Below are 24,909 nucleotides of genomic sequence, written 5' to 3' on the forward strand. Positions count from 1 at the left end.
AAACCACTTTTGAGGGAACTGCACATCCAGGTATGCTCGAACATTGTGCCCATAATGTGGTGGAGCTCCATCATGATGGAAGAATTCCGGAAATGTCCCGTCCTCCATTAACAACGAGGGAAACACTTCTTCATCCAATAACTTCAGATAATCGTTGGCTGTTAACGTACCATCAATAAAAAAGGTCCAACGACTTTGGTACCCCACACACCACACCAGACCATCACTTTTTGTGAGTCGAGCATTTTGGAAGCATCAATCCAGTGCGGATTTGTGTCAGACCAGTGTCTGTGATTCTGTTTGTTCACTTCACCATTGATAAAGAAATTGGCTTCATCACTGAACAGCACCCGATAGGGGAAACGTGGGTTTATCTGCAGCTGCTGTGTCACCCATTCTGCGAACTGTACCCAACAGTCTGGGTCATCCTTGTTCAGGTGTTGGAGCAGCTGAATTTTGTAAGGGTGCCATTTGTGCTGCGATAAAATTCGCAGTATGGAGGTACGGCTATCCGCGACGAGTACTCCGTTGAGGACTCTTGATAAATGATGGCAACACGCTCACTGTTGTTGCTTCATCGGTGGCGGATTTTGGTCTTCCAGGCTTAGATTTATCTGCGACAGAACCTGTTGCTCGGAATTTGGCCAAAAGCTTGGCAACTGCGCTGTGGGTGATGGGCTGTCTGGTTGGGTGACGACTGTTGAAATCCTCAGCAATGACCCATGTGCTTCTTTCTCCTGATATCAAGATGATTTCAATACATTCTTCATGTGTTAAGGACATTTTGTAACCTTAAATAAGGAAACAATGATTAAAACGTTAGCATGAGTAAATGATACCTAACAGTTAAACACATGTAATATATCAGGCATGGGATAGTCACTTTGCACCGTTTCAGACTCCATTTTATGACTTCTCAGTACGTAATACTCACGGTGCCAAGCGTCCCACTGCTGCCGCAAATAATTGGCTATAACCTGAGAATGAATAAAGCAATGTTGAAAATAACAATGGCATTGTTTTTCTGGTGAAATTCTCTATCTGTTCGATATGTCACATGACCACATTCCCATTTGAAATTTTGGAGTTGAATCCAAAATGGCGGCTTTCAAGGTGGCATTATAATGTTTCCCCCTTCCCGTTCCTCGTGTTTAGGGTCTCTGTTTCCTTGTTGGCTACTACGTATGGATTTTCTCAGGGTGTTTCTGGACTTTTGGACCACCCTGTACTCTTAAGCAGCAATCTGAACGCCAAATTCCTCAAACGGATGTCTACAAGATCAATGTGGATAAGCATTACGTATTAGTCTTACAACACGTTTTTGACCAATGAAGACTTCCTTTCTTAAGGATGAGTTGCCTCCGAAAATTATTCCATATGTCATTATTGAATGGAGTATGCAAAACGTCAACATAATGATTTCTCTCTCGCCAAGATTAGCAATAATTGTAAGTGCAATAATTGTAAGTTGTTGTAGGAGTTCAAACTGTGTTTCCTTTAGTTTAAATTCTCATCAATATGGACACCAGAGAATTTTGGATCTGACTCCCCATTTATTATTGCCTCACCATGTGTTACACTTATGTTAGTGTAGTACCTCTAGAGGTTCTAAACTGAATATGATGTCTTTTTAAATTTGGGAGTGAGACCATTCGCAGAAAACCAGTCAATGATTCTTTTAAGATCATTTACCATTTCTTCTGTTGCTGAATGTATGCTTCGATTGATTACAATACTAATGTCATCCGCAAAAAGAACTAATTTCACTTGTTGTATATTAGATCGTTTACATGTAAGAGAAACAACAGCGGGCCTAAGATTGAGCCTAATGGAACGCCGTACCTGATTTCTCCGCAGTTAGAATAGCGTCCCCGGAATAAAATGATTTAATTACTAAGTACAGCTTTTTGCATGCTCTGGTTAGATATGACACTATCCTTTAGTTGGCTATACCATCAGTTCCTTAAAATCTTCATTTGTCTAGGACAATGCTGTGATTCATACAGTCATACACCACAGATAGGTCGCAGAAAATACTAACCGGCAGTATTTTGTCGTTTAATGCTTGTAAAATCCGGTGACTGAACATGTAAATGACGTTGTTAGATAGAGCAACTCTTCGGAAATCCAAATTCTGATTTACTGAGGATATTATTGTTGCTGTGGTGGGATACTGTTCTTGAATACTCCACCTTCTCAAAAATCTTCGAAAATGATGTTAGCAGTGAAACAGGTCGGTTGTTATTGACAATTTTTCTACCATCTTTCTTATACAGAGAGGTTTAACAATGGCATAGTTCAGTCTCTCTGAAAAAATACTTTGAGTGAGTGATGCATTACATAACTCAGGTAAGACAAGACTTATTACACTGTCCAGTCACTTCGTGACCAGCCTGAATAAATTGCTTAAGAATAGATTCATACTTGTATTGATGCAAAGTGTCTTACTGAAGGACGATATCACGCAGGGAAAGCCACAAAAGCATTCTCCAGACCATAACGCTACCTCCTCTGGCCTTGAAGCTCCCGGTGATTGTTGCAGAGTGTTTGCTTCCAGAGGTTTCAAGCCGTACACGGATAAAACGTGATTCGTCTGAAAAGGCCACCCGTCACCACTCAGTGAACGTCGAGTTGTTGTTGGCGTGCAAATTCCAGCCTTGGTCGTCGATGAACAGTAGTCAGCATGGGTGAATGAACCAAGCGCCTGTTGCGAAGGTCAATACGCAGCAACGGTCGTTGAGGAGACACTGTTTGTAGCCCCTTGGTTCATTTGGGCGGTCGGTTGCTCAACAGTTGCATGTCTATTCGCCCGTACACGTCTTCGCAGCCGACGTTCGCACCTGTGATCTATCGCCCGTGGTTTGCCACAACTGCCTAGGCACCGGTTTTGCACGATATAGTTTAACCGTGGCGATACACGAATAGTTAACAAATTAGTCTTTTCGGAAATGCTTCCACTCAATGATCATGGACTTTCGACGTCCGATAAATCACTTCGTTTGCGCATTTCAACGACTGCACTGTTTTCCGCGTCCCACCGACAGGCTTTATACCCCTCACTGCTAGTGCTTCTGCTACCTACCGTCTGTGAGTGGTTACTCCGCGTCAACGGCGAAGATAGGCAGCGGTCACAATAATGTGACTGAACCGTGTGTGGAAACAAATCTTTAGCACTCGATTGGAAAAGCCATCAAATCCAGATGAGCATTTATTTTTGAGAGAATATATAACTCTCTTAATTTCAGAAGGAGAGCTTGATGATACGTTCATATGACTGAATTTTATGAGCTCTGCTTTTTCGACATAATCCTGTAATTTTTCTCTTGAATTGTTTGTCCGTATATTTTCTACTATATTTAATAAAAGATTATGAAATTCATTTGTTTCCTTTAATTAAGTACCCTAGTAGTACTGGGTATAGGATTCAGGTCTTCTGTATGTCAGTCAGAAACGCTGGCATCTGAACCACGGAAGGAAGTCCTCAGGTATGTACAAGTCGGGGAGTGCCTCGATTTATGGCATCAGACCACACAGGCTAAGCAGGCAGGCATTTGGTATTATGAAAGATAAATGATGATGACCGAAAAAGGAAGGAAGATCAGGGTTTAACGTCCCGTCGACATCGAGACGGAGCCCAAGCTCGGATTAAGGGAAGATGGGGAAGGAAATCGGTCGTGCCCGTTCAAACGAATCATCTCGGCATTTTCCTGAAGAGATTTGGAGAAATCACAGAAAACCCAGATTAGGATGGCAGGACGCGGGTTTGAACCGTCGTCCTCCCGAATGCGAGTCCAGTGTGCTAACCATTGCACCATCTAGCTCGGTAATGAGTGGAAGCACTACGACCACTGCTCACCACGAAATTAAATGGCGCCTGGTGGCGGTGCGCGTATGTGACACGACACGATGAGGAAAGTGTACATGGTGCAATGATAATCAAATCAAGACCCTAAGCTGTCTACAGGCGTTGATATACATCGACGGGGACAGTTGAAAATGTGTGCCCCAACCGGGACTCGAACCCGGGATCTCCTGTTTACTCGGCAGACGCTCTATCCATCTGAGCCACCGAGGGCACAGAGGATAGTGCGACTGCAGGGATTTATGCCTTGCACGTTCCCCGTGAGACCCACATTCCCAACTTAGTGTCCGCACACTATATTCGTAGTGTCCCTGCCCACTACACTCATTACTCGCGGTAGACAATCTTTCCGAGTCCCGTAAGAGTTCGGGCAATGCGTGTGCATCCAGCACAGAAGGAGGTCAATGGCCGGTTAGCCTTAACTGTATGAAGATGGAGAACAGATATAGTAAACAGGGTGGTCAGAAATAGTCTGGAAAGCTTGTAAGGGTGTTACAGAGTAGATTGTGCTGAGAAATAATTGTTACGGAAAAAATTCTATACGTTGGGTAGTCTTCTAGTTAACTAGCATTGAAATTAGCCTACCATGCCGGCGCGAACAAATTCAAGTGGCCCCCCAGAGACGGTGTCAACAAACGTGGCCTTCGTATGCTTCTCTAAAACCGAACAAGAGGACGATACAAAAATTGGGCAAGGGGTAGTAGCAAGTATCGAATCCGATCCAAAAGCTGACCAGTCTCGTGCGCTATCATCTACGCTATAACAACTGACACTAATTTAATTGTATCTGGCAGGCCGCTTGAATTTGCTCGCGCAACGGCCTGATTGGCTAACTTCAATGCTAATTAACTCGAAGTATTTTCTTGTCAGTTATTTCTCAGCAAAACCTACCCTGAAACATCCATACACACTTCCCAGCTGTTTCTGACCACCCTGTACAAGCGCAGCATGGACGAATGAGGAACCATTCTTGCGACGATACGGGCCTCAAATAATGAAAACTGCTGACATAAGCGACTTTGACAGAGGGCCGACTGCTGTGGCCCGCCGGAAACGACGAAGCTGATGACCTGTTCTTGTGCTACTGTCGTGAGCGTCTGTGGAGTTTGGTTAAAGTGCGGTGAAACGACAAGTGGGCGACAAGGCACTCCTCATCACACAACGTTTAGGATGGAGGCTTGTCGCTCTGCAAAGTAGCGTAGTTGGTGATCTGTGGCAGGTCTGACGACAAAGTAAAATACTGGTGTAGCCACAAGTGTTTCAGAGCACACCTGTCATTGCACATTGTTGAATATGCTGCCCTGCTATGACGACCTCTACCTGTCCCCATGTTAACCCAATGAAATCGTCAATTACGACTGCAGCGGGCATCGAGATTGCACCTTGGTGCAATAGAAACTTGTCGCCTGGTAGGATGAATCACTTTTCTTGCTACACCAGGTCGATGATCGTGTCCGCATACGCTGTCACGTAGACGGACGGCAGCCCCAAGTATGCTCCGCTCCATGGGCACAGACCAGGTAGGTCAATATTATACTTTACTGGATATTTACCCGGTCTTCCATGGCAACTATGGCAGTAATCAAAGACAGGAAGACAGCTGGGAACTATATACCCGTAATTGCGGGCTATCTGCATCACATCATGATGTCTTTCCCGACGGCAGCGTCACCTTCCAGCAGGATGAATGTCCGCTTCGCAAGGTCAGAATATACTATAGAGGAGCATGACAGTGAAACTCACGTCCATGGCTTGGTGACCGAATTCGACAGATCTGAACTCAATACTGCCGGGCGCCGGATCCGCGTCCATGAACCACTGCTGCGTAATTTACGGGCTTTGCGTTACCTGAGCGTAGACTTCTGGCACCACATACATACGGAAACATACCAAAGACTTGTCCAAAGGCAGACCTACACGCTATTAAGCAGGTGGTCAGTATGTTTTAGCCCATCAGCGAAGCCGGCCTGTGTGGCCGAGCGGTTCTAGGCGCTTCAGTCTGGAACCGCGCGACCGCTACGGTCGCAGGTTCGAATCCTGCCTCGGGCATGGATGTGTGTGATGTCCTTAGGTTAGTTAGGTTTAAGTAGATCTAAGTTCTAGGGGACTGATGACCTCAGAAGTTAAGTCCCATAGTGCTCAGAGCCATTTGAACCATTTTGAACCTGAGAATCTCTCTTTCCTTCTGTTCGATTTCTTGCAACTGTCCATTTTTATTTAGAACATGTATCGAGTACTTCAGGCTTTATAAATTAATTATAGCGCCTGATTTTGGCCGTGTAGGATATCGCTCGTTTGTTGTGCCTGTTTGTTCGTTAATTTTGAAGCAATGTCTAATTTTCTGGCTCTTACTTTACTGCCTCTTCATCCCGTCCACTGATTTGCACCCACTGTCCTAAGGATTTGAATTTCTGTGCTTTTAATCTGACCTTCTAATCTTTCTCTCCAATCATTTCTGTATTTGATGTCTGTATTCCATTTACTTTGTCTATTCATACGAGACTCTGAGATCCGTTTTTCCAGTGATTTCATTTGAGATCTCCAGCATTCTTTGCGCAACTCTCCGGTTTCTGGCTAAAAGGGCGACATCGGCAAAAGCTAAACACCTGATTTCCAAGTTGTTTCCTTTCTTCTCAAGGTGTATTCCATTTATTCTTTCCAACTGCGTCACTTATTGTTTCCAACTGCGGAATTTCTTCCCACATTCTCACTATTCTCCACGACAACATTAAAAAGAGCTCAGGATAACGTGCCTGACCCTCTGTCTTTAGTTCAAAGGTGCTTAGAGATTTCTTCAAAAAACTTAACTTTCCAGATGTTTTCTGCCAGGGTTGTTTTACGATTCCCATCGCTTTTCTATCAATTTAGAATTCCTTTAAAACGTTAAATAAAACTTGTCTCTTATATAAAATATATGTACACATTTACAAATTAAGATAATATTCGTGTTGATTTATTACCGTTGCGTAAGTTTTGCCTAGACAAGGTCACTTGTTTCCTCTGACTTATCTTTACGTGACGATATTTAGTATTCGTGAACATAACATGTTTTGTGGCTTCTGTACAAGAAACAGATCCCCACGTACTCATTATGGCTTTGATCAGTACCCAATTAAAGACCTCGCACTCTTGTCTCGACTTGCTATCCCAAACGAAGAGAGAAAGGGATGCCAGGAGCGTTATAGGCAGAAAACTAGCGCGAGCAGAAAGCATGGAACAAGCACCTTCCGTGACTCATTTGAAAAAACCATCCTGACCTTCGTCTGCCCGTCACACGCCTATGATCATCATGCAGGCATATTCTTGAAAGACACAGTGTGTCTACCGTTCTTCGACGTGATGGTACATTTGTACACTAAATTGCTTTTCTGGATATGCCTTCTCTTACTTAAATCTGAAGACTAACGTTTAACGTCTCGTCGGCGACGTGTTATATGGGATGGAGTGCAAGCTCGGATTAGACAGGATCGGGAACTGTATGGCCATGTACGGTCCAGCGCACTGCGCAGTTTAATATGGTTTTGAAGTATGTCGTGCCACTGCTCACAATCCAAAATGGCGGTCACTTTACCACAAAAACCGGAAGTTACAGTGCGGATTGCCTACATGCAGGGACAATCTCGTCAGTGACTTCATCAACCTTACGAATGATGTCAGGCAACACCCCCTTCCTCTCCAACCAGCCACTGCGTCAGCAAATTAGAATGAAGTTTCTATAAATAAATACACAAATAAATAAATAAATGCATTTAAAGAACCAGAGATGACGGAACTAGCCCAATTGTGCTTTGTACCCCATCCCTCCCCTCCCCTCCTCTCCAGCCAGCATCAATGTACTCGTAATATTAACAGCTGCGTAAAAATGATGGCAGGTTCGAAGATATGGAGTGAAAAATTACGTGTCATTCAGCTGAACAGGCGGCAAGCTCAAAGATCTGCATTATTTCCACGAAATTCAAAGATATTTATGCACACATTCAAACCTCTGTATTTAAGCAGCATAGCGTTAAAATGACGACCAGATCCAACAACAATTTTTGTCTATAATGGTATATTTTCATCGAGTAGTGAGATGGCATGTTGCATTGCACCAGGACCGCGATGAAGATAGTATCGGATGGCGGACACTTCCAACAGCAACCTAGAGTTACCAAAGTGTCAAAACGACTTGAAGAGATCTTGAGTGACACATAGTTAGGGTCTGTTAGCTGTGTAGGGGCGATCTCAAAACGAGAAAACTGTCAAAAGCAACAAATTAGATTTGATATCGAAATGTTTTATGTCATCAACCAAACCATATTTCAACTAAAATCTTTGCCTTACCAATGTTCTAATTTTTCAGTGTATTCCTCAATGTCAAGAATTAGGTGTCGTGTTCCGTAATGTCTATATTTTTGCCCTATTTATGTGACTCACGTTTTAATTAAGCAAGAGCCGATGAGCAACTGCAAGAGGTCAGATTCGGCCGCAAGTACCGTAGTATTTCATGTAGCAGCCTGTTTTAAAACTTGCACTTCGATAATTCTCATACGAACATTCTGATAGCCCAGAGGCGTCGTTAGTGTAAATGAACCGGGGAATAAGCTACGAGCAAAATGCACTACAACAAGGAACTGGATAGAAATTCAATCCTGCACTCAGGGTAACAACTTACAGTTATTTTGGTTTCTCTTTGTCTTAAGTTGTCAGAAAATGAAAAGTTCTTTCATCACGCGCTTACTGACAAAGCTTCACGAGCAGTTACGTTGTGATTGTTACGAGACGTTACTTTTCATCTGTTTCGTTTTTCTAGACTACATGACAGTTTCACTTAAGGACCACGTATTCAAGACATTACTGTTAGCACTATTTGTTCCTTGTAGCACATTCTTATCACAACTGCTTCTCATTTCATGTTATTGGAAGCTGGAATCTAATTTAAACTGTATTTACTTACTTTTTTCCCATGGCTTTTGACCCCTATTTATCGATCATTGAGTAAGTTTATCTCGCAATGTTTGTTTTTCTGATTCGAGATCGTATGTTATTCACGGCTTATGAAATTTCTTTGTGGATATTCCCGATTTGCTGCCTTCTCACTTGCGTCATTATATGTTGGAGATGGTCCCAATGAAAGCATTTACAAGGGAAACTGTTTTCAGGTATATAACAATAAAAATAATGTTCCTTACTCATAATGTTAAGTGTCCGACAGTGATAAAAAAGCAAAGCGCATCTGGTAAATGAATTTTAGTTTGCAGTTCGCTTAAAACAGAAAAAAAATACAGCAGTTAATGAAGAGGAGGGCTGCTCAAATAATTCCCACTGCTCTTCATTTACGGTGCTCGAATAAGAGCGCATCTGGATGTTATTCGTAAGTACAATTTAGATCCAAATCATAATTACAGAAATACAAGTAAAACTCGTTTTGGCCTATAGGTATTTCTGCTTCCAGTCAATGTATTGGCAGCCGGCACTGCCCCGTTTTCAAAGCGTGAGATTCCCAGTACATAAACACAACGGCTAAGCAAACTTGAACTGGCAACGTTGTAGCTTATGTGAGCGGAAACTGCAGCTTACTTCGCCATTCACATTGCGAATTTTCCGTGTTGCCCATAAATGGAACAAAAAGGAAGAGCTGTTTAACACAGATCTACGTTAGCTTAGCGGTAAAGTGTTCGTCCTTCCAGCGGAAGAGTGAGCTAGTTTTCGCTTCTAATCTCGCTGGAGATAAGATTTTTACCTCTTCTGTGAAAGAGTCACTAGCAGGCAGTTCGACAATCCGTAAAGAAATCCTAAAACGACTTCTCGCCCCCATACGTTTTGTCGCTACCTTGATATTGTACCTTGTAGATCTAAAGATGAAAAACTTGCTGAATTGCACACCTGTTAGCACCTGCATTTTCTGCTGCTGTCAACTATACTGACTTAAATGTAGCACTGAATGATATTTTAACTGAATTTGTTAGATATCTACCCTTACTATTAAATTTATGTGCTTTTGGGTAGTCCTGCACCGCTACTTCAGTATAGCTGTAGACTGAACATAGACAGAGACCGTTTCGAGGCTGAAAGTGCATAGCATTTTGCTACTATATGACGATCTGGTGTACTTCGTTTTATTAAGAGACTTTTTTCGTAACTTTATCATAATAAGTTTTAATTTATTTGTATCAGCACTAAAAAAACTCCGCCTGAAGAGGCCTCAGAAGGCCCAACAGTACCGACCGACCACCGTGTCATCCAGGGCCGATAGGCGTCACTAGATGCGGATATGGAGGGGCATGTGGTCAGGAAACTACTCTCCCGGCTGTTGTTAGGTTTCGTGACCAGAGCCGCTCCTTCTTAGTGAGGTAGCTCTTCAGTTGGCCTCACAAGGGCTAAGTGCACTCCAAGTACCAACAGCACTCAGTGGACCAGGACAGTCGCCCATGCAACTGCTAGCCAAGCCCGATAGCGGTGATCGGACGGGAACCGGTGTTATCAATGTCGCAAGGCCGTTGGCTATATTAGTACGGTGAACACTAAATAGCATTTTTTGTTAGTTTACTAAACACAGCCGGCCGGAGTGGCCGAGCGGTTCTATGCGCTACAGTCTGGAACCGCGCGACCGCTACGGTCGCAGGTTCGAATCCTGCCTCGGGCATGACTGTGTGTGATGTCCTTAGGTTAGTTGGGTGTAAGTAGTTCTAAATTCTAGGGGACTGATGACCTCACAAGTTAAGTCCCATAGTGCTCAGAGCCATTACTAAACACAGCAATTAAACATAAGAGATAAATTAATCTCCCAAATGGTCTAAAAAATCTAAGAAAGCTTAGAAGTTTTCTACTTCACTACTGTAATCTATAGGTTGGTAGCACTTAGTCTTCTTCCATGTTATGCTGTGTAATACAGTTAAAGCTGTGACGTTCAGTATATCGAAAAGGCGAGAAGTCTAGCAAATTCTGCCACCGACTGTACTTAATTTTGCAGAACGCAAAGCTGAGCGGCTGCTCGGACGTTCTTTAGAGTAAACATGCAACAATTTGTTAAAAAAATGGTTAATCAATTTTTTTCCCACTTGTTGGCTTTCTTCCGCCATTCAGCAACATTTGAAATTCAGATCGTCTTTTTTTTACATTTAAGATTAATATTTGCTCAGGGACTACAAAAAAGTATGGAACTGGACCGTTTCAACTGGAAATCACAATTTTCTCATGGACAGAGCTCAAGGTAAAAACACATCTTGTGAAAAGATGGAACCGTGTTCCCTGATGTGTGGCCTGGAAATACACACCCCCTACTCTGTCCTCACTGGGCCTAAGGCATCGAATTCATTTCTTACTACAGGTGTGATTCGACCTTCGCCCAGTCAAATGAAACCCGAACATCCTCTACAATGGAACCATGGAATAGCTTCTGTCAAAAGTAATGACGCTTTATGACATTTATCCCACTGGGACACGAGACGATCAATTCCCGTTTCGTAGGACGTGGTCGGCCGCTCCTCCACTTCCTCGTCCGACTGAAACAGACGTCCACGAGTGTCTTTCTTCAGGTCGCCAAAGACGTGAAAATCACACAGTGAAAGACCCGGGTTTTACGGAGTGTTTCCCAACCAAATCGCTGAAGCGTAGCCCTCGTTCGATTGGCAGTGTAGGAGCGGGCGTTATCGTGCGACTGGATGCTTGCGTCCTACTGCATTCAGACAGCCCGTGGACCAATGGCAAAGCAAACAGTGGAAACATCCCGCATCTCTCCGCCAAAGAGATCCAAAGCTGATCCAACAAGTTCCAGTAAGTTCATGATGACCTCCTTCGACTGCAGGGAGACTCTGCTAGCGAGTTCCTTGAGCGTGGAACCCTAATCAATGCGCAGCGCTATGAAGAGATTTTGCAGAAACTGCGGCGCGCCATAAAGTCAAAGCGCCCAGGAATGCTGTCGGATGGAATCATCCAGTTGCACGAAAACGCCCGCCCCCACACTGCCAGTCGAACGAAGGCTGCACTGAACAACAAATTTGAAGTGAAAGTGTGTAAATTGCATGATTTTGAGTTAGTTATGTTTATTTCAGTATAAAATGATACAAAATAATCATCTTCATAACTATTTACCTCTAGTATTTTAAAAAAGTAATCTACATTTTTGTATAAATAACTCACTAACTAAATATGCATTCATGTTCCCAGATTCATCATAACAAATTTTAAGTGAATAATTACTTGAATTACGTTATGTGTTATGCATTGATAAATTTCAGTGCTATTCTGGAAGTTGTTGTTGTTGTTGTGGTCTTCAGTCCTGAGACTGGTTTGATGCAGCTCTCCATGCTACTCTATCCTGTGCAAGCCTCTTCATCTCCCAGAACCTACTGCAACCTACATCCTTCTGAATCTGCTTAGTGTATTCATCTCTTGGTCTCCCTCTACGATTTTTACCCTCCACGCTGTCCTCCAATACTAAATTGGTGATCCCTTGATGCCTCAGAACATGTCCTACCAACCGATCCCTTCTTCCGGTCAAGTTGTGCCACAAACTTCTCTTCTCCCCAATCCTATTCGATACCTCCTCATTAGTTATGTGATCTACCCATCTAATCTACAGCATTCTTCTATAGCACCACATTTCGAAAGCTTCTATTCTCTTCTTGTCCAAACTATTTATCGTCCATGTTTTTACTTCCATACATGACTACACTCCATACAAATACTTTCAGAAATGACTTCCTGACACTTAAATCTATACTCGATGTTAACAAATTTCTCTTCTTCAGAAACGCTTTCCTTGTCATTGCCAGTCTACATTTTATATCCTCTCTACTTCGACCATCATCAGTTATTTTGCTCCCCAAATAGCAAAACTCCTTTACAACTTTAAGTGTCTCATTTCCTAATCTAATTCCCTCAGCATCACCCGACTTAATTCGACTACATTCCATTATCCTCGTTTTGCTTTTGTTGATGTTCATCTTATATCCTCCTTTCAAGACACTGTCCATTCCATTCAACTGCTCTTCCAAGCCCTTTGCTGTCTCTGACAGAATTATAATGTCATCGGCGAACCTCAAAGTTTTTATTTCTTCTCCATGGATTTTAATACCTACTCCGAAATTTTCTTTTGTTTCCTTTACTGCTTGCTCAATATACAGATTGAATAACATCGGGGAGAGGCTACAACCCTGTCTTACTCCCTTCCCAACCACTGCTTCCCTTTCATGTCCCTCGACTCTTATAACTGCCATCTGGTTTCTGTACAAATTGTAAATGGCCTTTAGCTCCCTGTATTTTACCCCTGCCACCTTTAGAATTTGAAAGAGAGTATTCCAGTCAACATTGTCAAAAGCTTTCTCTAAGTCTACAAATGCTAGAAACGTAGGTTTGCCTTTCCTCAATCTTTCTTCTAAGATAAGTCGAAAGGCCAGTATTGCCTCACGTGTTCCAGTGTTTCTACGGAATCCAATCTGATCTTCCCCGAGGTCGGCTTCTACTAGTTTTTCCATTCGTCTGTAAAGAATTCGTGTTAGTATTTTGCAGGTGTGGCTTATTAAACTGATAGTTCGGTAATTTTCACATCTGTCAACACCTGATTTCTTTGGGATTGGAATTATTATATTCTTCTTGAAGTCTGAGGGTATTTCGCCTGTTTCATACATCTTGCTCACCAGATGGTAGAGTTTTGTCAGGACTGGCTCTCCCAAGGCCGTCAGTAGTTCCAATGGAATGTTGTCTACTCCCGTGGCCTTGTTTCGACTCAGGTCTTTCAGTGCTCTGTCAAATATTTTTTTCTGTTACCCAAGGATTTCTACTAGCCCTCGTCTTTTTACCTACTTGATTCTCTGCTGCCTTCACTACTTCATCCCTCAAAGCTACCCATTCTTCTTCTACTGTATTTCTTTCCCCCATTCCTGTCAATTGTTCCCTTATGTTCTCCCTGAAACTCAGTACAACCTCTGGTTCTTTCAGTTTATCCAGGTCCCATCTCCTTAAATTCCCACCTTTTTGCAGTTTCTTCAGTTTTAATCTACAGGTCATAACCAATAGATTGTGGTCAGAGTGCACATCTGCCCCTGGAAATGTCTTACAATTTAAAACCTGGTTCCCAAATCTCTGTCTTACCATTATATAATGTATCTGATACCTTTTAGTATCTCCAGGGTTCTTCCATGTATACAACCTTCTTTCATGATTCTTAAACCAAGTGTTAGCTATGATTATGTTGTGCTCTGTGCAAAATTCTACCAGGCGGCTTCCTCTTTCATTTCTTAGCCCCAATCCATATTCACCTACTACGTTTCCTTCTCTCCCTTTTCCTACACTCGAATTCCAGTCACCCATGACTATTAAATTTTCGTCTCCCTTCACTATCTGAATAATTTCTTTTATTTCATCATACATTTCTTCAATTTCTTCGTCATCTGCAGAGCTAGTTGGCATATAAACTTGTACTACTGTAGTAGTTGTGGGCTTCGTATCTATCTTGGCCACAACAATGCGTTCACTATGCTGTTTGTAGTAGCTTACCCGCATTCCTATTTTCTTATTCATTATTAAACCTACTCCTGCATTACCCCTATTTGATTTTGTGTTCATAACCCTGCAATCACCTGACCAGAAGTCTTTTTCCTCCTGCCACCGAACTTCACTAATTCCCACTATATCTAACTTTAACCTATCCATTTCCCTTTTTAAATTTTATAACCTCCCTGCCCGATTAAGGGATCTGACATTCCACGCTCCGATCCGTAGAACGCCAGTTTTCTTTGCTAACGACATCCTCTTGAGTAGTCCCCGTCCAGAGATCCGAATGGGGGACTATTTTACCTCCGGAATATTTTACCCAAGAGGACGCCATCATCATTTAACCATACAGTAAAGCTGCATGCCCTCGGGAAAAATTACGGCTGTAGTTTCCCCTTGTTTTCAGCCGTTCGCAGTACCAGCACAGCAAGGCCGTTTTGGTTATTGTTACAAGGCCAGATCAGTCAATCACCCAGACTGTTGCCCTTGCAACTACTGAAAAGGCTGCTGCCCCTCTTCAGGAACCACACGTTTGTCTGGCCTCTCAACAGATACCCCTCCGTTGTGGTTGCACCTACGGTACGGTTATCTGTATCGCTGAGGCACGCAAGCCTCCCCACCAACGGCAAGGTCCATGGTTCATGGGGGGGATTCTGGAAGTACAAAAGTAAAATATTAAGAAAAAATGGTGATATTACATGAATGAAAATACTTTGTAAGTCTACTCTCACCAGAACTATGTAAACCACAAAAGAAAACATATAAATTAACTGGACAAAGATGTATATAAAGGATTACAAATGTTAAATGTCCATATGTACAGTATATAAAATTACATATTTTGTTCAGAGACAAATTCAGAAGATGGCCGTTTTCGCTTGGCTTGATATTTATACACATCCTCGGGAACATCCCTTATCGCCGGCCGCAGTGGTCTCGCGGTTCTAGGCGCGCAGTCCGGAACCGTGCGACTGCTATGGCCGCAGGTTCGAATCCTGCCTCGGGCATGGATGTGTGTGATGTCCTTAGGTTAGTTAGGTTTAAGTAGTTCTAAGTTCTAGGGGACTGATGACCACAGCAGTTGAGTCCCATAGTGCTCACAGCCATTTGAACCATTTGCCATCCCTTATCACAGTCCAGCAGTAATCTTCTAAAATAGTAGGGATACCTCTTCTCAAATGTGGCAGTATCTGGATGAAATCACTCCCCATGTTCATCACTTACTGCACCACAATCTTTGGGGAAGAAGTCAAGGTTACTATGTAAGAAATGCATTTTCAATGACATGTCGCAACCAAGTTTTTCATAAGATGACTTGTTATGTACAATCTTATTGTAATTTATTTCTCGTTTCTTCCCTAAGAACTGTAAACAGGCTGTCTTAAAACGTTCCCATGCATGCTTCTCATCACCTTGTATGATTCCATCAAAAGTATGGTCTCTAAAAAGCTCTCGAACCTACGGGCCTACAACGATGCCCTCCTTTACTTAGGCATCACTTAAGTAAGGGAATTTTTGCCTTAAGTATTTAATTGTGTCACCATCTTTGTTCAGTCCCTTAACAAAGTTTTTCATGAAACCCAACTTGATGTGCAAAGGCGGGAGCAGAATGTTTTTAGGGTCTACTAGAGGTTCACTCTTAACGTTTTTCACACCTGGTTAAAGAGATTTTATGGTTGGCCGGCCATTCATGTTTACTGTAATGAGATGCACAAGCTCAGCTATTCCATTCACAGAGAAAGCAGCAATATTTAGTATACCCTAACTGCAAACCTAATATCAGTGCAACCACTTTCAAGTCACCACAAATCTGCCACTGGGAGTCATTATGCTTGATGGCTTCTAGTAAAATTTTCATGTTTTGGTATGACTCTTTCATATGCACACTATGCCCAACTGGAATAGAAGGAAGCTTATTACCAATATGTAAAAGCACTGCTTTTAAGCTCAACTTTGACGAATCAATAAGGAGTCTCCACTCATCAGGGTTGTAATTAATTCTGAGAGCCTTCATTAGACCATTTATGTCTACACGTGCCACGAGACTATCTTGCATGTAAAAAAAAAAAAAAAACTAAAATCTCAGTCTTAGCTTTAGAGAGCTCCAAATCTCTAATGAGATCATTTAACTCATTTTGAGAAAATTTTTGTGAATCATCAGTTGATGATATATTTGGAAGAAACTCTGGATATTGTGATATACATGGTTCAGGGCATTTAGAATTCCCATCACACATAATGTCGTACTCTGTCGGTGGTTTAGGCATTGGCAATCCTTCCTCATGTAGAACTGGACGTATGGCAGATGAAATGTTAGGATAGGTAACTGTCCGCTTCTTCTTCTTATACATTCCCTTCTTGATAGGAGGAACCACACAAAAATAGCAGTCACTGACATGGTTAGTTGGCTCACGCCAGATCAAGGGCACTGCAAAGGCCATGAACGTTCTTTCCCATGAATCCAAGCCGGCCGCCGTGGTCTCGTGGTTCTAGGCGCTCAGTTCGGAACCGCGCGACTGCTACGGTCGCAGGTTCGAATCCTGCCTCGGGCATAGATGTGTGTGATGTCCTTAGGTTAGTTAGGTTTAAGTAGCTCTAAGTTCTAGGGGACTGATGACCACAGATGTTAAGTCCCATAGTGCTCAGAGCCATTTGAACCATTTGAACAATGCATCCAATTCCTGAGGTTGCTGGCACAAGTACTGCAGATCACACGTGGAGCCCAGGGTTTATGCTGATCACCTTTTTTGCCCCCAAAATAACAACTTAAGCTTTTTTAATCAATGGTGTTATTTGCTGTTTTTGTGAAGCAAATGTCACTTCTCTACACATAGCAAAATGTGTCAGCACTATTATCACAAACTCGTGACATTTTTGTTCACTTCAATAGCAGTCAACTTGAACAACTGGTAGTTAATCTGGAAACAAATGTGCAAAAATTATTACATGCATTAATATAGTCACTGAAGTTGAAAAGGAGGGGGACAAAAAGTTTACTAAAACTGATATCAAAATGTTTATAATCAAAATATTGCACACAAGTAAGACAGGGACAATAATCCATTGTTATTAGTTATTATGTCTGACAAACCATTATAATATTTGATTTTAAACTTAACATAAAAATCCGCATATATTTATCTCACCGTAATAAAACAGTGTAAAATGAAAACTAGAGCCAATTTTGAATTGTCAGCACATTAGAATTGATAAGAATTGGCTATTTTCATTCGATTGACATTTTCATTGTTGCACAGTGCTATGCTTCTGTGGCGAACTGAAGAAAGACATGCGCTGACGTCGGTTTCAGTCGGACGAGGAAGTGCAAGAGTGGGTAGCACAGCTCTCAAATAATAGTCGACTACAGACTGTTTTAAGCAGATATAATTTGCAAAGAAAAAGTGAAATGCGTAATGAAATTCACTCAAGGTAAAAAGGCACTGAAATCGATGACAGTTGTGGCTGGATGCAAGGTAGTGATTACACGACCGGGAGACAATGGTTAGCCAGCCAAGCAAAACAGTACACACATAGCTATTAAAGGGCACTTATAAAAGGAAGGAATAAAAGACAGCCGTCACACACATCCATGCCCGGGGCAGGATTCGAACCTGCGACCGTAGCAGCAGCGCGGTTCCGGACTGAAGCGCCTAGAACGCCTCGGCCACAGCATGCCCCGGGCATGGATTTGTGTGACGTCCTTAGGTTAGTTAGGTTTAAGTAGTTCTAAGCCTAGGGGACTGATGATCTCAGATGTTAAGTCCCATAGTGCTTAGAGCCATTTGAATAAAACACACAACTGTTAATCTAATTCAGACAGATTGTTGCTAACATGTTTCATTAGTGAGTAAATGTACTGAGACTGGTTAATATTCTCAGCTGCTTACCGATACCTGAAGATGTTCATATGTGAACCCCACACACAATTCTAATTACTTTCTATTGTGCAATGAATAGACCAGACCGTTATCCCATCTGATTAACTTCTCATGCTGCAGTTCAGTCATGTAGAATTTTTTTTAAAGACATCATATTAGCCGTTGACTGTAGAGATCATATATGTCAGAATTGCTGCTTTGGCCTTTGGGCCATTATCAAGTGGTACTGCATAATATTTTGCTTCAGCACATCTCTGACTTTAAAATACTCAGACATGTATACATGTCACGTCAAAACTAAGCCTGTTCACTGCAGGCATATGCTTGGCGAAAAATTTTAAAGTATCATATGTGCTGAAGTCAATTTCTATAGTCAACGCTGAATATGATGTCCTTCGAAAAATTATCCCATTTGTCATCAATGAATAAACTGACTTTTATATCACCGTGTGCTGTTACTATTCGACAAAGTCGACGGGGACCCCTGTCCTAAACATACTATTGCTCGTGGCAGGTGGTTTTGGCAGCGGAGGTTTCCCTCAAACAGTCTACCCTACTCTCAGTACTCGGTTGCAACAGTCAAACTTGTCCACTGCAGCGGGATCTGACACACAGCTGGCGAGAGGGATACCTATCACCTAGTAAACGAGCAACACAGGCGTTCGGCTTAGAGAAATTCTGTGCCATCATTGACGAAGAAGATAAACTTACCGTTGACCTATAGAAGGCAATAGAGCGGTGGCGGCTGAACTTGGACGCAGTCTCCCATGAAAAGTTCCCACATCCCACAGTACAACAGTTGGCACCCTTTCAAGGACTCATGTCGATCACCAAGCTTGACGTTCTAGAAGCCATAGGGAAGATGAAACTTGGGAAGGCGACCAGGTCAGATGATCAGCTAGTAGAACTGTGTAGACCAAGGCACCGGGATGCAGATCAATGGCTGAGAGATATAAAGAGAGCGGACGTTCAGGAGTACAACCTCTCTGGAGGCAGAAGGGGATCCATCTGAATGTTCCAACTGTTAACCTGTGTGCATTCTGTCACACACCATGAAGATCTTAGAGCGCACCATAGGCAACAGAATACGCACGGCTGTCAATCATACTTCGAATACACCAAGACATTACCAAAACGCGAGTTTTCGTTGAAAGTCGATGGTAAAATATCTTTTGAGAAACCAAGGCAACTAGATATCCTCCATATGGACCTCCCCCTATCCAAGTACAAGATCGTGTCCAGTGGAGACAGAGCCGAAAATACGAACCCTTCTATATTACGGGACAGCTGCTAAGGATGAAGTAGTCTACTCTAAGTACACTGTTGACATGAAAAGCCTCTTGTTAGACGATATGGCAGATAGTGCTGCATGTGCCAGCACTCAATGACGTAGCTGCGATCAAACACATTGATTCCGCACGTCTTGACCTTTCTGCACTCGGAGCTGCACCACAGCCAGTCCAATGACAGTGCACTCACGTGACACATTAAACTAGACACAAAGAGAGCCGACATTCAGCAGTACAACCTGTGTGGAAGCAGAAGGGAATCCATCTGAATGTTCCAACTACTGGCCTGTGTGCCTTCTGTCACATGCCATGAAGACCTTAGAACGCACCATAGACAACAGAATACGCACGGTTGTCAATCGTACTTCGAATACACCAAGACAATACCAAAACTCGAGTTTTCGTTGAAAGTCGATGGTAAAATACCTTTTGAGAAACCAAGGCAAATAGGAAATAAAATTTTCAATCTCTGGGTATCCCGTACGTGTGCCGTAGTCTCTTCAGCAGCACGCTTAGCCAGACGATCGATGGAGAAACGCTAAGTCCGTTATCTAATGTCGCCATCTGTTGCGTCCTTGAGCCCCCAGTTCTAGATGTACCCTTCTCCGACCACTATAGTTTATTGATCAGCATCACATGGCGATTGATTTCGTGCTATGTTCTTGCTCATTTGTGTATTTTAGATTGTCAAGGTGTTCAGAATTAAAACAACTACTTCCCCGTTCTGTGTGTAATTCACGATATAATCATACAGACTGTTAACAGATGTCTGTACGATTGTGTTCTTCTCGGAAGATGGCATTCCAGTCAACAGACAAGCACGCCAATAGTGGCGTTAGGGCACCTCTCAAGCGGATTAATGTTTGCCGGGTAGTCCCACATTCACAATCGTCGTGTACACAGTCACTGACAGTGCAGCACGGCACACAGAAGAAACCTACCAGACTCTCTGCGGTGGAGGGCCGTAGGAAGAATGGAAATAGGACAGTCGCAAACTGACGTGGCCCTATAGCTTAATGTGAATTGTTCTGTTGTTTCTCGAACGTGGCGACAGTTTATAGAGACCGAAATTGTATCCCAAAGACCAGGGCAGAGTCGACCATGTGTGACATCAGAAAGAGAGGAGCGTTTTTGGCTGTAAGGGCACGACGGTACCGCCTTAGTACTGCATGGCAGCTGGCATCTGACCTCGCAGCATCCACTGGACGAGTTGCATCGAGGCAAACAGTGTACAAAGAGCTTCGGTAGAGTGGTTTTTACGATCGGAGACCTGCTGTATGTGTACCTCTGATGCGTCTTCACTGAAGAGAACGTCTACAGCAGAGTCGTCAACATGCCATCTGGAAGGTCGAACAGTGGGCCAATGTTCTTTTCAAAGACGAGTCTCGATTTCGTTTGGAGAGTGATTCCCGTCGGATTCGCATATGGAGTGAACATGGGAATCGATTTCGGGATCCAAACATTGTGGAAACAGACCGGTATCGAGAGGAGGAGGAGATTAGTGTTTAACGTCCCGTCGACAACGAGGTCAGTGGAGACGGAGCACAAGCTCGGATTAGGGGAGGATGGGGAAGGAAATCGGTCGTGCCCTTTCAAAGAAACCATTTCGGCATTTGCCCGAAACGATTTAGGGAAATCACGGAAAACCTAAATCAGGATGGCCGGAGACGGGTTTGAACCGTCGTCTTCCCGAATGCGAGTCCAGTGTGCTAACCACTGCCCCACTTCGCTCGGTAGGGTTATCTACGAGGATCCCTAATGGCGTGGGTAGGTATCATGTTGACCAATCGAACACCTCTTCATGAAATTGTAGGGGTGAATCAGCAAGATTTAACTGGTGTCATCTATCGTGACGAGATCTTGGGACCTCATGTGCGGTTGGTGCGAGGAGCGGTGGGCCCAGACTTCGTAGTGATGGACGATAATGCTCGTCATAATGCACAGGTGGTTAACGTTTCCTTCCTGCTCGCTCTCCCGATCTGAATCCCATAGAGCACTCTCCAAGACTTGCGAACAGCTCTGCAGGAAAAATGGACGTTATTGCCTCAACATGAGACTGATGAAATCATTCACAGCGTGCCCCGTCGTTGTCAGGCCTGTATTGCTGCCAGAAGTGGTCACACTCCGTACTGAGCACATTAACAGTTGTCAGAATGTGCGTCAAATCCGACAAAATGGAAAAAACGAAGAGCATGTTTGTCTAACACTAAGCATATTGCAGTTGTCTACTTTCTGTATTCTTTACATTGTTTCTGCTTTACTGTCATCTGTTTATAATGTTTTGTGGCAAAATAAACGTAACTTTGCAAAATTTTCATTTGTTGCTTTAATTCTGGACACCAGTGTACTGCATTCGCCGTGGCTTTTGGAACAGTGTCTCTTCGAAACAGCAGCTACCTCAAATTCATTGCTCTTGATTGAAAAACGTTTGTGAGCCACATTAACTGTCGGGAGAAATTGGAGTGATTGGCTATCCGATCCCGAACCTGTTCATTACTCACCTCGTGCGAATAAAATAACCTCAAGCAGTACTTTTCGATGTCTTTAGCAATACTGATATTGAGCTTTTCTTAGCGGGGAGGTATGAAAGATGATTGAAAAGAACGCCTGTTATGCATTAGCATCTCCATATCTGTTTACGTCTTGTTTGTGAGTATACGTACTGCTCCCAGCCAACTGCCTGTACCATACGCTACTTAATGTGCAGCTTCTGCTGGCTCTTTTCGCATGGAGACATGTGGTACCCTATACCGCGTACACAGTTACGTGCGTCTGCACCGTGGTTCGGAGAACAGTTTGGTTGTCGTGCCTCTCCTTAAGCAGTACGAGCTATTTCGCAATAGATGAAAAGGGCATTGAGACCCCAGTTGCGATTTGAGATGCAATCGATAAAGCGAGTTCCCACTGTGCACATAGGCAGCGTTAGAGCTAGCAGACAGTCGCAACCTTCAACATCGCTTCTTATGAAGAATGTACGGGAGAGGATGTAGTGGATCTTGTAAAAACTACGTCGTGTACAAATTGCGACTTAACGCTTCCGTAAATAGGAACGAAAATTTGTGAAGATATTACGACCTTTATCAAAAAGGGTAAGAACTTGCCAGAGCTCATGGTGATTGATTAATCCGTTCTTCATTTATATTCAATGATCCCATATTTAACCATCATCATTAGCAGCAGCAGCAGAAACACAGTATACCATAAATGCACTAACTAGTCACCAACACGTGCCAGTTCAAATGCCGGCGCATTTGACACAAGCTGGCAGTTAGTTCAAACTAGAAAAGAATGCACAAGAATAAGAGACACCATGCCTACCTAGCGTGTTTCGAGGCACTCTATGCTGTCATTGATACCGAAAGTATCAGCCCATCAGTAAATATGTTTTAGACGTCCCTAAAAGACAAGTGTTTCTTTCACGATGGTAAAAGGACATTGCATATGTTGGTATGCGTATTTCTTTATTTCATTGCCAGTTTCAGGTTATGATAAACAGATAACTCAGTATATAAGGTTTGCAAAAATACAATATAATCTTAAAGTGATATGTTGCATAAAGGCTTTGTGAGATGTCGCGGTCATTTAGCTGCACCATAACACTTTTGTCTTGCCCACAGCTTTTATTGACTTAGTTACGCTTTACTCATTTCGGCGTTACGCCAGTTTCGAAGGATCTGCAATAAAATGGGTATACATGAGAAACATGTGATGACATCAATAGTAGTGGAAACATCAAGACAAGCAAATAAAAAGTGCCACTATCACATATATGACATACAGTGTCTTATGAATCAACAAATGACAAAAGTGCATTCCTTCGCACATAATATACGACAGATACTTATTTCCACAAGAAGAATAAAAATATTGGGTCCATAGGATCCATTTATTTTGTAGCGAAGATGCTGCTGACTAGTACTTAGGATGAACATTTTTAAAGCTAGTTCCGCTTTGAGCAGCTTACTGACTCGATCATAAGATTACAGATTTTTCCTCTTTCGTTTTTATTATTTCTCTAATGCTGTTATGTAAACAATGATTATGTAATGCTCCTTGTATAGTTCATTAATACTCTACTACTCATGTCCTCAGCATTCCGTTATTTTACGGAATTGCAAGGAGGCTGTTTTATAATTTTTTCGTTTATGCGATGTGTAATCAGATTTTATTGAAATGTGTATTCCCATTATAATGGTCGTATGACATTATTAGCTAATAGCTGACTGCTCCCATGACAATACAATCATTCCTCACACGCCAAATACAGCTTCAGAATTGTAACTTTTGTATTTTCTTCTTGGTATACAACACTGATTATGCTTGATCATTATCCGTATCTGTGTATTGTTTCTTGCTATCTATATTTTGTACTTACATGAGTATTTTTCTAATTTTTTAAACGCTGTTTTGACTAATGATACAGACATCATTATAACCAAGCGCCATATAGTTTACAACATGTAGACCTTACTTTTTACCGTTGCAGCTTGAAGCAACGAGTTTATTTACGAGGGCAGTTCAATAAGTAATGCAACACATTTTTTTCTGAAACAAGGGTTGTTTTATTCAGCATTGAAATACACCAGGTTATTCCCCAATCTTTTAGCTACACAACACTATTTTTCAACGTAATCTCCATTCAATGCTACGGCCTTACGCCACCTTGAAATGAGGCCCTGTATGCCTGCACGGTACCATTCCACTGGTCGATGTCGGAGCCAACGTCGTACTGCATCAATAACTTCTTCATCATCCGCGTAGTGCCTCCCACGGATTGCGTCCTTCATTGGGCCAAACATATGGAAATCCGACGGTGCGAGATCGGGGCTGTAGGGTGCATGAGGAAGAACAGTCCACTGAAGTTTTGTGAGCTCCTCTCGGGTGCGAAGACTTGTGTGAGGTCTTGCGTTGTCATGAAGAAGGAGAAGTTCATTCAGATTTTTGTGCCTACGAACACGCTGAAGTCGTGTAGCACAATACACTTCAGAGTTGATCGTTTGACCATGGGGAAGGACATCGAACAGAATAACCCCTTCAGCGTCCCAGAAGACTGTAACCATGACTTTACTGGCTGAGGGTATGGCTTTAAACTTTTTCTTGGTAGGGGAGTGGGTGTGGCGCCACTCCATTGATTGCCGTTTTGTTTCAGGTTCGAAGTGATGAACCCATGTTTCATCGCCTGAACAATCTTTGACAAGAAATTGTCACCCTCAGCCACATGACGAGCAAGCGATTCCGCACAGATGGTTCTCCTTTGCTCTTTATGGTGTTCGGTTAGACAACGAGGGACCCAGCGGGAACAAACCTTTGAATATCCCAACTGGTGAACAATTGTGACAGCACTACCAACAGCGATGTCAAGTTGAGCACTGAGTTGTTTGATGGTGATCCGTCGATCCTCTCG

General features: G+C 42.8%; 1 protein-coding gene and 1 non-coding gene across 4 annotated transcripts in view; one reads left to right on the forward strand and one right to left on the reverse strand.

Annotated features, from left to right (window-relative positions):
• The window catches only part of LOC126412576 (uncharacterized), a 208,840-nt gene that overhangs the window by 61,499 nt on the left and 122,432 nt on the right, over positions 1-24,909 (forward strand). The window lies entirely within an intron of this gene.
• On the reverse strand, positions 4,002-4,076 carry Trnat-agu (transfer RNA threonine (anticodon AGU)). The gene has a single exon. It is a non-coding gene; the product is annotated as a tRNA-Thr (tRNA).

The sequence above is a fragment of the Schistocerca serialis genome, chromosome 7 (genome assembly GCF_023864345.2).
Source record: "Schistocerca serialis cubense isolate TAMUIC-IGC-003099 chromosome 7, iqSchSeri2.2, whole genome shotgun sequence".
Classification (NCBI taxonomy): domain Eukaryota; kingdom Metazoa; phylum Arthropoda; class Insecta; order Orthoptera; family Acrididae; genus Schistocerca; species Schistocerca serialis.